Here is a 14,426-nt window from a genome sequence, read left to right as displayed (position 1 = left end):
AACTTGTCCCTCTTGGTTTTGAGAAGCTACTGTTGTCGTATGCTACATTCTCTTATATATTTGGATACTGAGCTTTTAATATTTTGGTAGCATTATTTGATGAAGTGAATTTTTTTAGGAGGAATTCTTTCTTAGAAGTCAGGAATTTTATTTAAATTGTTCATATTTATATCTTCATGGCTTAACTTACTGTTTGGAATATTGTAGATTCTCAATAAAGGCTTGTTGAATGAATGGATGGTGGTGTTTACACAATGCAGAATGTAATTTGGGTAATGCTTTTTCTCAATGTTAACTTTCCATAGTCAGAAGCTAGATCTTTATTTAGGAAATTATGATCCAGGCTAAAGCCCTGTTCCTACCAATAAGTCTGTATATATGTCTTCAATGCTTATCTGTAGATATAATCATAATGTTGGCAGATAGGACCAAAGAGAAATGAAGTATATAGCAACATGTTTATACCCACCCTGCAGTTGATAAAAAGCAAAGTTTACTGCAATCAATTAATAATCATGTGTATTTATTAGGGGAATGGGAAATGGGAGTCATTTCCTGCTCAATCCCCTAGTTTTCATGGGGGGAATTTTTCTCTTGCTCTAATTCTTTCTCCAACCCACAGAGGTACAGTGAATTATCTCACTAGTGCGTTTGGAAGAGGAATTGGGCACGAAAAGCCTAGCCACTTTCTCCCACTGTGTGTGTGTGTGTGTGTGTGTGCGTTCAACTACTTACAGGAAGCATACATTCTAATCTGCTTTTCCACGTATGTTTTCTATTAGTAGAAATTAAATGAACTAGGCCAGCCATGGTCACTCACGCCTGTAATCCCAGCACTTTGGGAGGCTGAGGTGGATAAATCACTTGAGGTGAGGAGTTTGAGACCAGCATGACCAACACAGTGAAACCTCATCTCTGCTAAAAAACAAAAATCAAAAAATGAAAAAAAAAAAGAAAAATTATCTGGGCATGGTGGTGGGCACCTGTAGTCCCAGCTATTTAGGAGACTGAGGCAGAAGAGCCACTTGAACTCAGGAGGTGGAGGTTGCAGTGAACCAAGATGGCACCACTGCACTCCAGCCTGGGCGATAGAGAGACTCTGTCTCAAAAAAAAAAAAAAAAAAAAAGAGAGAGAAATTAAATGAACAAATAGTAATATTTACACGATATGAAATGTGGTCTTTGGAGAATATTTTTCTCCAAAGCTTGATCACCTTGATGACCAGAAAGGACTGCGTTTCAGCACTTGATGGGGCTGAGTGAATTCACTTACTTCCAGTGATTGTTGGTGCATACTTAAACCATGTCCTTCAACCTAGAGTGGTCTTTGTTGGTAACACTGCTGATACTTTGATCTCCGTCTCTTGTTTAGCTCTCAGTTGGCTCAGAGCTCAGGCTGAGAAAAGGGTGCTATTTAATGGATTCCCTCAAACCTTATCAGTCTTTAATCTGAATTACTTTAATATATGCTTCCCTTGCTCCCCTCCCTAGGTACCATCTGTTGAAATTACTTAATTCGACCAGCTTTGTTTTACCATATTGTGTTTTAGCTGAACTCTGAGTATTTACAATGAAGGCAACTGACTGCTGGTACTGATGATGGTGTGTTTAATATCTCATCTCTACATACTCATTGAAGGCAGCACCTATTATGTATACAAGTTCATTCAGTATTTTCAGAGAATGAGCAGAGCCTGTGAAATTCATTAAACATTACCACAATAAGAAAAAAGGACAAACCACAAGAGAAAAATAATCTGTACATAAGACTTCACTGCAAACTAGACGATTTCAGTGTTTATAAATATTCGTCTGTGGAGAGAAGTACGTGTATTATAATAATTATGCATTAGTGCCTCATTAGTAGAGGGTTACATCCATGCTGTTTCTTTTTCCTCTAGTGTATTTCTGATAAGTTAGCATTTTAAAGTCTTATTTAAAATGTAATAAAAACAGGAGAGTGCGTGTGTGTATATTCAAGAGTAGATTATTTATAATTCCTTCAGCTGTGTGAGGAAACATATTCCATGGGTTCTGAGCCTACAGAAAAGATGTAAAGAATTGCCTTCCTCATCCAGAATCAGAACCTAATTACTTGTAATGTGGACAATCAAATCAAAACTTCCGCTGTATTGACGTTTTTCTCGATGCCATTATATTGCTACTTGCATTTAAGTTCTAGGTCTTTAAATATGTTTTGTAAATGAGACACTTTCCAGACCAGCACTTCTAGAAATGCCTTCATTATGAACTTTGTAGGTACATTCTAATTGCAAAATCCACAGACATTTCTCAGTCCTTTTCTTATGAGATCTTTCTGTTGAATTTGATATAGTCGATCAGTTTCTTTTCTTCTTTTTTTTTTTTTTTTTTTTTTTGAGGTCCTGTACACCTTTGGATTCTGGATATTTCACATTAATTGATCTCTGTCAGCCTCTTTGACTGCTGTTTCTTTGTTTCTTACATAAGACCTTTTAAATTTTTCTTTGCTTGTCCTTAACATGTTTCCCTGAAATCCATTTATTTCCTTATCTCTGCTCTTTTCACACTTCATACTCCTAGATGATCTTCATTTTCATGATTACAGTTATCATCACCTAATGCTGATATGCTATATCTATAAAGATGAGCTATAGTCTATATTTCTAGGTCTATAGACCCTCTGGAATCCATGAATGTCAACTGCTTGTTGGCTACTTCTATTTGGATATCTCGTAGGTTCTCAGAACTCAGCAAGAGCAACTGGCATTCATTATCTTCTTTTATAAGCTTTCTCCCACTTCTTTATTCTATTTTAGATGGTGGCATCACCATTGTTCAGTCACCGAAATAAGAAATGTGGAATTCAGCCTTGACAGCCTTCTTTACATCCTCTCCCATGTCAATTTAGGCACCAAGTTCTGCCAAATGCTCTCTCAAAATGCTCTCAACTCTGTTTCTTTCTTTCCATTTATCTTACCACAACCCTATTTAAAGCCTAGAAAGTGAACCTCAGTTGCAATCTATTGCAACTGACTTTTCACAGGTCCTCTTCTGTGTAGTCTTGCCCTCTTCAAAGTCACTCTCCATACTGCTCTAGAACCCATCTCTGTCCAGACATCGTCCTTCTATATAGAAATGTAAAAAGTAACAAAAAATTTTACCATTCCCCAAATCCACTTCTCTGGAGTAACCACTGTTAGCAATACATTTCATAAGTCAAGGTTCTTAATTACAACTAATAGAAAATGCTGGCTGATTTAAATAGGAAAAGAGTATATTAAGAAGATATTGGGTAGCTTTCAGAACCAAGTTGAGGACTGTGCAGCCAGGAGGCAAGTGAGAGGCAATACCCAGCATAATGCTGAGGATATCACTGTCATGGGCACTGTGTGATAGGTGCTGAGGCTTGCCACTGATAGTGCTGAGCTGTAGAAATTGGACGTTGACTTGGCACTGCAATCATTGCTTCCCAGGAATGTGATCCTTCTGCACCTGCCACCACTGTCAAATATACAGATCTTCCTGGTCCCTGCAACTCTGGGATGGGTACTTGGATTGGTGTAGCCTGGATGCAGCAAGGACTTGGAAAGAATGATCTGGGATTTTCAGAGACAAAATGAAGAGGAGTTTTAGAGTAGTGCCTCTGGAACCAAATTTCTTGGGCTACAACTGTGTTCTTCTATTTACTGGTTGTAGGTCTGCGCAGGTTGCTTGATCTCTCTGTCTCAGTTTCCTCATTTGTAAAATAGAAATATAGTTGCAATTACTTCATGGGGTTGGAGGGAAAATTGAATAAGTTAATCTAGGTAAATTGCTTAGAATGCTTCCTGATGCATATATAAAATGTTAGCTATTATTATTTCACCGTATATAGTGTGACTTGATTCTACTTCCCACTGAGACTTATAAGGGGGAGGAGGACTGTCCAGATTTAGGAAAGAGGTTCATATAGTGAGTAGCCAGAAATAATGACAAGTATCCACTATCATATATATTCTTACAGACTTCTACCCATACATTTGCTATTAAAATATTTATGCTTGTGTGTATTTGTCAGGATACTCAATTCAAACCTTATTCAAACCACCACAGACAAGAAATGTGGGAATTTCTTGGCTTCTGTAATTAAAACACAGAGAGGATGTGATACAGCTAGGTCTCAAGGACAACTGGAAGCATTGATTTCAGTGCCACTAAGACTGTCTTCCCATCTACCTCTGTTTTCTTTGTCTATTCAGTATATTTCTTTTATATGTGTTTCTTTTACAAGACTGAAAAGTACCACCCCTGGCAAACTTCAGGCCTCATATGTCCCCATTTCAACATCAAAGGGAAGTGAAATGTCATCTTTCTGATGCCTAGGAAAAGAATCCTGAGATGGGGCTATGATTAGATTGGCTTGAGTCAATTATTGTGACTGGGAAGGTGGTATCATCAGGAAATATGAAAGCTTTACTGAAATCACATGTTTGAAATTTGGGGAAAGATTTTTCTAGAAGTGGGAAGAGAAAACTTGGCAGTTTTATGTACTTTATATGTAACACTCACAGCAAGCTAAAAATTCCTTTAAACTTAATCTGTTTTTAAAATGGCAATACAAAGCAAAAATAAGAAATGTGCTAGGTACTGAATTTTAAAACCTTGGAGATGAGCAATGTGTTAACTTGGGCTGCGGGGTTAAGTTGTGCAGTTTCTTGGAATAAAACTTCTATTATCTTTTAATTGCAGAGTATCCTGAGTTTGCAAGGGAGCTTTAAAAAACTGTTACTATTTGCAACCACTTATCTGTGTGAATCAATTCTCTGCAACCAAAACAAAATACAAAGAAAAAAAACAGAAAACAAAAACAAAATAACCTCGATCAGAAAACAAAGTTACTGTTACGACTGCAACCTGCCTTTTCTATGTTCAACAAAACTGATTGACTTCATATTAGGTAATTGTTATACAATTTACTTTACAAAAGTAATGTATACTAATAAAATATTGCTTTCAAATGTCTTATTTGCTAGGCTTTCTTGTAGGATTTTTCTTGAAAGACTTCTACTGTGAAAAATTTGAAAAACAATATATTAGAGCAGGGGCTAGCAGAGTTTCTGTAAAGGGCCAGTAGTAAATATTTCAGGTGTTGTGGGCCATGTAGTTTCTGTTGCAAGAACTCAACTTGACTGCTATTGTAGTGTGCAAACAGCTATAGACAATACATAAATGAACTATGGTGACTACTTCCAATAAAACTATTTATAAAGACAGTTGGCAGACTAGATTTGGCCTATGGGCTGGGCTGTTTGCCAACCTCTGTATTTAGAACATTTGCTATAAATTGATAGATCGGACTATCCAAATTTGTTACCTACTTACCTTAAATGAAGGGGGGCAAATGAGCTGCCTTTTCATTCTATATTGACAGTTATTTTCAAGAGGAGTGTTCTAAAAACAGTTCTGATTTTAGTAATGTCACTTTATGGGTGGTTGAGTTGAAATTAAGTATTTGGCCATTTTGGTTTTGAAAACTAAAAAACTTTAAGTTAGCCCAAATCTGTAGCTTTTAATGTGTTCTTTAACATAAAATATCTGTAACAGTTTGCATGTTCTGTTGGATAATGATTTTTTTTATGGTGGAGATTCCTTGGGAGATTTACTCATTAACTAATGCTTACTTCTGATCTCATTTGCTAGAGTAAGTGTAGAGTTTACACTAGGCATACTAATCTAATCTTCCAAATTTCAATTTCTTTTTCTTTTGCTCACAATAGCTTGGATCATCTGAAAAAGGGCCTGAATAAATGTATCATTTGTTACTACCTAAAAACTGTCATCATTAACTTGATTAATCAAAATGCTGCTCTTAAAGATGGATTGAAGCACAAAATAGCCAGCCTGGTTCCCCATAATGAAGAGATTAATTTGACACACAAGACAACCAATTTAGTACTACTCAACGATCATGCTTTATTTAGAAAGCCATCAATTAGTATATTTTTTCCTTGATCTACTATTTTGTCTCTATAACAAGAAACGATGATTTCCTCAAAAGTTAATCTGCTTTCTTAAACATAAAAGGATATTTAGCTCAGCACTCTTACACTCCAAAATGTGAAATTCTGTTTTATGAGTAAAGAGGAAATTAATGATGGATTAAAAAGCTTGCAGTGGAATTCTTTATTTTAGGGTATTGCTAATTTTCTTTTTGTAACATGATTGTGAATATGGTAGTAGAAGTCACAGCGAGAGAGACACCCAGGCCTTGTGTTCTTCCTTCTTTTGGATGGAGATTAAAATGGCCTGTATACATACACTGAGATGTAAACACTACACTGGTTTGCAAAGAAGTTAATTAGATTTTACTGCCTTTTAAAATGTGTGTGGTGGTTGGGAGAAGTTTTTGGCAAAGTGAAAAGAACATTAAGTCACAGTATTAGTTTTCTTTATAGGATTGATACTTAGAGCAATGGAAAAGGTATATTCATGAGATTCATGTGGCATATGGACTTTTTAATCATTCCCTATTGGGCAGCATTTCTTACTATGATGGGAAGAAAGAGCAGCAAACATTTCTTTACTAACTTAGGCTAATGATGCTTTCTGGACGTCATGTTCACTGTGAATGAGAAGTTGGGTTTGATGTTTAAAGAGTTCTAAGTTGGATTGGATTTCAAATGCAGGAGTTAAGAAAATTTAAAAAAGAGAGCGATGCCGTTTCATTAATAGTTCATGGAAATTTACCATTTGAAAGGCTGATCTGATATGCTTTAGAACTTATTGGGGGTTATTAGATGACATACAATTTATGGATCTGACAGATTCTTAAAATCTGTTTTGTTTTGTTTTTGTTTTTGCGAGGAGGGACCTTGGCAGAATGCTATGTGTGTGAAGTATATATATGTCTTGAATAAGTGTGAATGGTTGATGTTTCTGCCTAAGTGTATCAGCCTCATGGTGCTGGGAAGCTTTCCAGGATTCTAGGGGATGTCAAATATGGATAGGGAGAGACACTGTGAGTGACAGCCAAAGCTAGATTTTCCTGGTTTTGAATTCATCTGCAGGCTTTGCCTCCATCAATGAAACAGGATAACAATTCAGTAAAAAGTAGTTATTAAACATTCCTTAGGTACCCACTATTGTGGGCCACACTGATGTTTACTGTATGATCGTGTTCCTCTCTTCACAGGGCAGGAGCCCTTGGAGGCTGTTTGGAATTGGGCCCATAATAGAAATGGTCAAAACTTTCCTTGTTGCTGACTTGAAGGATGTAAAGAACAAACATTAAAACATTGCTTAATAGATTTTGGAAACTTGTTTCCTGAGAGGATAATCCTGGCCTGGGAGCCAGGACTATTGTGTTCTAGTCCTGTCCTGACTCCACCAACAAGCAGTGTGTCACCTTGGGCAAGTTTCCCTGCTCTTTTAGAGGTTGGAAAAGTATAGATTTATTGCTCAGATAGAGAGTGGGCAACATGAGAGAACAACATGAGAAGAATACATTAATATTTTAATAGTGTTCAGAGGCATAAGCATGAACAGTTGTAGAAAATATGTACTTGAAGGAAAAATAAGTTTATCATTGAGAATGAATTCCCACAAAGCTGAGAAAAATCTGTTAAGGATTGATGGCTTGACCTTCAACCCATTCATATATTTTCCATTTTTAAAAATAAAAATGTCTCTTCCTCCCCCTTCCTGTGTCCCTTTCTTTTGATTGCAAAAGATATATTTGTTTTGGTAGAAAATTTGGAAAATACAGAAAATTGCTAAGAAGGAAATGAAAACGATGTTAATATCTAGAAAAAAAATTAAAAGGTTTTAATATAACCTTGTAGTTTTCTTGCCTTTGTGTGTGTATGTCCACACGTAATCAGAACCATATTGAATGTAATATTCCAAATGACTGTTTTTATTTAATAATATACTGTGGCCATTTTCTCATGTTAATGATATTCTTCTAAAATATAATTTAAAATAAATGCATAGTATTCCAAAATATGCAACTTGTTTAAAATATTTTTTTTCGATTACAAATAGTTCATTGCCAAAAAATTGGAAAATACAAAAAGATAGAAAGAAGAAAAATAAAATCCATGATAATTCTATTACCAAAAGAAATCAAACTTTTCTTCCAATCTGGTTTTCTAGGCATATTCACCATATTTATAATTTGTATTTTGTCTTTTTATTTAACAAGATAGCATACTTATCTTCTTATATGAGTAAAATTTATCTTACATATAACATTTAAATTTATAGTTAGGTTCTTAATTATATAATTAACATTTGTAATTATTTATATGTGATTAGGTATATAATATATGCAATTATTTTTTACAGTTTGTGTACTTAACCGTTATTGTGAGCTATTATGTACTAGACATTTAGCATACATATGAGAACAGAACAGGTATAAATTATAAATGAGAGTATAAATTCTTACATAATCTTTTTGTTTTCTTTACCAATGCATATGTTTATATGTGAACTAATACATTTCAGTGCTGTTATTGTGAGTAGCTACATTGTAATCCATTTGCATCATCATCTACTTCACTAATTTACCATTGGTGCACATTTAGATTGTTAATTTTTTCCTAACAGCGTTGTAATAAATATCTTACTGTCAATTTTTTTCACATTATTTTCCTATGACAATTTCCTAGGGTGTAATATCTTGATTAAAAGACTTACATATTTTAAGACTTTTGATATCTACTGCCAAAACACTATTTATAAAGGTTGTGCCAATTTTAACTCGTAACAGCAATGTGTGAGTGCCATTTTCCCAAACAAAAAAATGGCATATCACTGGTATTTTTTTTAACTATTCATGTTTTAAATTCCTAATAAGTTTATACTTTTTAAAATGTTTATTGAGGAAAAATATCTTCATTGGTGAATTATTTTTTAGGTCTTTTGATCAGTTTTTCTAAGGATATTGGTTATTTTTGTCCTGAAGTATATAAACTTTTAGAATACTAGCGTTATTAACTATTTTTCTGCTGCATATAGTTTTCCAGTGTGTAGTTTGATTTTAATTCTATTTATTATATTTTTGACACTCTACTGTCAAATCTTTCAATATTTTCCTTACTATTGCTGTCTTTGGTTTTATGCCAGAAAGACTGTTCCAGTCACCCCTAGATTATATATATTTAAAACTTACATGGTTTTCTTTTAACATTTAAAATTTTAATCTAAGTGAAAATTACTTATTTTGGCAAATAATATAATGTGAGGGTCTACTCTTTATTTCTCCTAAATAGTTAACCAATGATCCAAGCACTATTTATTGAATAATTAATCCTTTCCACACTGAAGTGTCACCTTTATATAGGCTTGGATGTATTGCTAGAGTTTCTAGTTAGTACCACTCTCTTTTATTCATTGTACAGTTATTGTTCAATTTGAATATCTGGCAGCACAAATTTCTCCTTTCTTTTTCTTTCTTTTCAGTGTTTTCTTGGATTTACCTTTTTATTCTTTCAGGTGCATTCTTTCTCTTTTCTTTATTGAGATATAATGTCTCTTTTTGCTTATTGTTAACTCAAAAGTTATTTTACAAAAGGCTTAACATTGCCAATCTGATAGCCGTTTTCTCTCTTCACTTATTAATTTTCTAATTTTGGATTACATGTTAGAGATTTTGGCTTTTATGTTTTAAATTTTATAAAAATTTCATTGAGACCTTAATAAATGATCAATTTTTGTAAATGCTTCATTAGTTTTTGAAAAGAATGTATTCTTTTTAGGTATAAACTTCTCTGAGGCAAAACTATTAAATTACATTTTAAAAAATGAAAACATATTATTCAAACTTCTTATTTTTGATATTTATTTTTGTTCCATTTTATCTGTCAGTTTTGGAGAGTGGTCTGATATGGTTTGGCTATATCCCCACCCAAATCTCATCTTGAATTATAGTTCCCACAATCCTCACATGTTGTGGAAGGGACCAGTGGGAGATAATTTAATCATGGGGGCAGTTACCCTCATGTTGTTCTCGTGATAGTGAGTAAGTTCTCATGAGATCTGATGATTTTATAAGGGGCTTTTCCCCCTTTTTGCTTGGTACTTCTTCGTTCTGCTGTCCCGTGAAAGAGGACTGTTTGCTTCCCCTTTCACCATGATTATAAGTTTCTTGAGGCCTCCTGAGCCATAAGTACTGTGAGTCAATTAAACCTCTTTCCTTTATAAATTACCCAGTCCCTGGTATGTCTTCATTAGTAGTGTAAGAATGAACTAATATGTGGTCTGTTAAAACTTCACTCTATAATTGAGAATTTGTCAAATTACCTTTTCACTTTTAATAGTTTTATTACATTCTTATGTACATAATGGTTCATGATAGTTTCATATTCATGGTAATTGGTTATCCTTTCTGATCCATTTTGAATTTCAATTTGATATTGTCAAATATGGCCACACATACTTCTGTTTTAGTGTTTTCCTGGTTTGTCTCTGTTGTTTTAGAATTATTTTTATTTTTAATTAAAAAACTGCAAGTAGTTTTAGAAAGTCAAATATTCTTAAAAGGATTACCAAAAAAAAACCTTAGTACCTAGTTTTCCCCTGCTACTACTTCCAATGATACCTACTTTCAATTATTTTAGCTGTTTTATATAGTATTTACCCCCTGGTTTCTAAAAAATATGCTTATATGGTTATTGACTCATTATTATCTAAGAAAAAAGAACTCGCTGTTCTCAATATAGTTGTATCATAGCTTTTGATACGTTTTCAGTATTTTCTTCACACATAGCTAACAATACAGCTGATATTTATTGAGTATTTACTATATGACAGGAATATCTTTAAGTGCTTATATTCATTAATTCCTTTATCAGAGTGACTGTTATTATTATTCATTTACCCATTTTATAAATGAGAGAAGTAAGCCTCCAAGTAACTTACATTATGATTATGTAAGAATTTTCACTATTGAGCCAAAGCAAGAACATGATTACGTTTCCTTTCTTATTCAAACTTTTCATTTTTTTGCAGTTTATAATGGTGTCACTTTAAACGTTGCATTATTCACTTCATCACTGATTCTTCCTCCAAAGCAAATATAGAACTCCTCTGAATATTATTTTCCTCATGATCAAAATGTAACACATATCCATCACCCCTCCCCGCAGAGTCTCTTATCCTCCTGCTCTAATCTAGAATGATTGTTCTCCAGGCCTGCACTCCTGTGTTGGATTCTTTATACTCTAAATCTTGTATTTTCACCCTTTTACTCCTGCATTTTGAATGAGCTCATTCTTCAATAGTTTCCTGATAAATGATACAGAAGAGATACATTTTTTAAGATTTTCTAAGCTTTGTGCAGTGGCAGTATTGTAGCCAAAGAGGTTTATCCGAGATGTGATTATTGCTAATTGAAAACTTTTCCTCATGAATGAACTTCCATTCACAATTGCTTCAAAGAGAATAAAATACCTAGGAATCCAACTTACAAGGGATGTAAAGGACCTCTTCAAGGAGAACTACAAACCACTGCTCAGTGAAATCAAAGAGGACACAAACAAATGGAAGAACATACCATGCTCATAGATAGGAAGAATCAATATCGTGAAAATGGCCATACTGCCCAAGGTAATTTATAGATTCAATGCCATCCCCATGAAGCTACCAATGACTTTCTTCACAGAATTGGAAAAAACTGCTTTAAAGTTCATATGGAACCAAAAAAGAGCCCACATTGCCGAGACAATCCTAAGTCAAAAGAACAAAGCTGGAGGCATCACGCTACCTGACTTCAAACTATACTACAAGGCTATAGTAACCAAAACAGCATGGTACTGGTACCAAAACAGAGATATAGACCAATGGAACAGAACAGAATCCTCAGAAATAATACCACACATCTACAGCCATCTGATCTTTGACAAACCTGAGAAAAACAAGAAATGGGGAAAGGATTCCCTATTTAATAAATGGTGCTGGGAAAATTGGCTAGCCATAAGTAGAAAGCTGAAACTGGATCCTTTCCTTACTCCTTATACGAAAATTAATTCAAGATGGATTAGAGACTTAAATGTTAGACCTAATACCATAAAAACCCTAGAAGAAAACCTAGGTAATACCATTCAGGACATAGGCATGGGCAAGGACTTCATGTCTAAAACACCAAAAGCAACAGCAACAAAAGCCAAAATTGACAAATGGGATCTCATTAAACTAAAGAGCTTCTGCACAGCAAAAGAAACTACCATCAGAGTGAACAGGCAACCTACAGAATGGGAGAAATTTTTGCAATCTACCCATCTGACAAAGGGCTAATATCCAGAACCTACAAAGAACTCAAACAAATTTACAAGAAAAAAACAAACAACCCCATCAAAAAGTGGGCGAAGGATATGGACAGACATTTCTCAAAAGAAGACATTCATACAGCCAACAGACACATGAAAAAATGCTCATCATCACTGGCCATCAGAGAAATGCAAATCAAAACCACAGTGAGATACCATCTCACACTAGTTAGAATGGCAATCATGAAAAAGTCAGGAAACAACAGGTGCTGGAGAGGATGTGGAGAAATAGGAACACTTTTACACTGTTGGTGGGATTGTAAACTAGTTCAACCATTATGGAAAACAGTATGGCGATTCCTCAAGGATCTAGAACTAGAAGTACCGTATGACCCAGCCATCCCATTACTGGGTATATACCCAAAGGATTATAAATCATGCTGCTATAAAGACACATGCACACGTATGTTTATTGCGGCACTATTCACAATAGCAAAGACTGGGAATCAACCCAAATGTCCATCAGTGACAGACTAGATTAAGAAAATGGGCACATATACACCATGGAATACTATGCATCCATAAAAAAAGGATGAGTTTGTGTCCTTTGTAGGGACATGGATGCAGTTAGAAACCATCATTCTCAGCAAACTATCACAAGAACAGAAAACCAAACACTGCATGTTCTCACTCATAGGTGGGAACTGAACAATGAGATCACTTGGACTCGGGAAGGGGAACATCACACTCCGGGGCCCATTATGGGCAGGGGGGAGGGGGGAGGGATTGCATTGGGAGTTATACCTGATGTAAATGATGAGTTGATGGGTGCTGACGAGTTGATGGGTGCGGCACACCAACATGGCACAAGTATACATATGTAACAAACCTGCACGTTATGCACATGTACCCTAGAACTTAAAGTATAATAATAATAATAATAAAAAAGATTTTCTGTGGATGTATAGTTACTTTATCTTATCCCCCTTCTGTTTGGACACAGAATTCTAAATTGGAAAGAATTTTCTTGCAGTGCTTTAGAAGCATTGATTAATTTCTTTTTAGTTTATAATATCATTTTTGAAAAGCCTGACTACCATTTGATTTCTTAACTTTTTATTAAACTTTTTTTCACTCTTTGGAAGCTTTATGAACCATTTTTAATCCAAATACAGTGACAACTTCATGACGATGTGTCTTTGTTTTCATTTTTTCTCATTTATTATGGCAATTCTTTTAAATACAGAGTGTTATATCCTTAAGGTCTGAGATGCTTTCTTGTATTATTTCTTTGGCAATTTTTTCTCCACCCTCTTCTTTTTTTTTTCTTTCTGGAACTTTTAGTCAAACATTCATCAGAGTGTTGTACATTCTTTTGTTTGATTCTACTTTCAGAGGGATTTCACCAACTTTATTTTCCCATCCTTTCACTAATTTAGAAAACATTTCTGCTATCAAATTTTAATTTTATGAATTTTTTGTGATATTTAAGTGCTCTTTATAAAATATAGTCATGTGTCAATTAATGATGGGGATACATTCTTAGCAATGTGTTGTTAGGTTATTTTTAAAAACTAAATATATTTTATAAATATAAATATATTAAATTTCTAAATGCAGTTTAAAATTTCTACCTGTTTAAAAAATCAGTTTAGCTGAGTACAGTGGCTCATGCCTGTAATCTCAGCACTTTGAGAGCCTAAGTCTGGAGGATTGCTTGAGGCCAGGAGTTTAAGACCAGCGTGGGCAACATAGTGGGACCTCTGTCTTTACAAAAAATAAAAAATAGAAAATATTAGCTGGGTGTGGTGGTGCATCCCTTTAATCCTAGCTACTCAAGAGTCTGAGGTGGGAGGATCACTTTAGCTCAGGAGTTCAAGGTTACAATGAGTTATGGTCATGCCACTGCATTCCAGCCTGGGTGACAGAGCAAGACCCTGTCTCAAAACAAAAACAAAACAAGTTTGTAATTAAGACAGTGTAAGGCAAATTTAATTTAGTGTTTACAAGTGAAGTTGACCACTCACTGAAAGATAATGCTTTTATATACTATTTCCTATATTTATAAATAGATGAATAAGGCTGTAAGTTGAATTTAAAGGCTTCAGGAAATCTAGGTTTTAAAATTTGTGATTTTATTTTTATTTGTTTATTTTTGAGATACAGTCTCATTCTGTTGCCCAGGTTGGAAGGCAG

The 14,426-nt window shown here is 34.5% G+C and overlaps 1 pseudogene; it reads left to right on the top strand.

Moving 5' to 3' along the window:
• Window positions 1–11,293: 11,293 nt before the first annotated feature.
• On the top strand, window positions 11,294–11,423 carry LOC126944359 (uncharacterized; annotated as a pseudogene).
• The last annotated feature ends 3,003 nt before the right edge of the window (window positions 11,424–14,426 follow it).

This window comes from Macaca thibetana, chromosome 1, assembly GCF_024542745.1.
Source record: "Macaca thibetana thibetana isolate TM-01 chromosome 1, ASM2454274v1, whole genome shotgun sequence".
Taxonomy (NCBI): Eukaryota; Metazoa; Chordata; class Mammalia; order Primates; family Cercopithecidae; genus Macaca; species Macaca thibetana.
The sequence above is the reverse complement of the archived record's forward strand: the minus strand, read 5'-3'. Positions and strand labels throughout refer to the sequence as shown.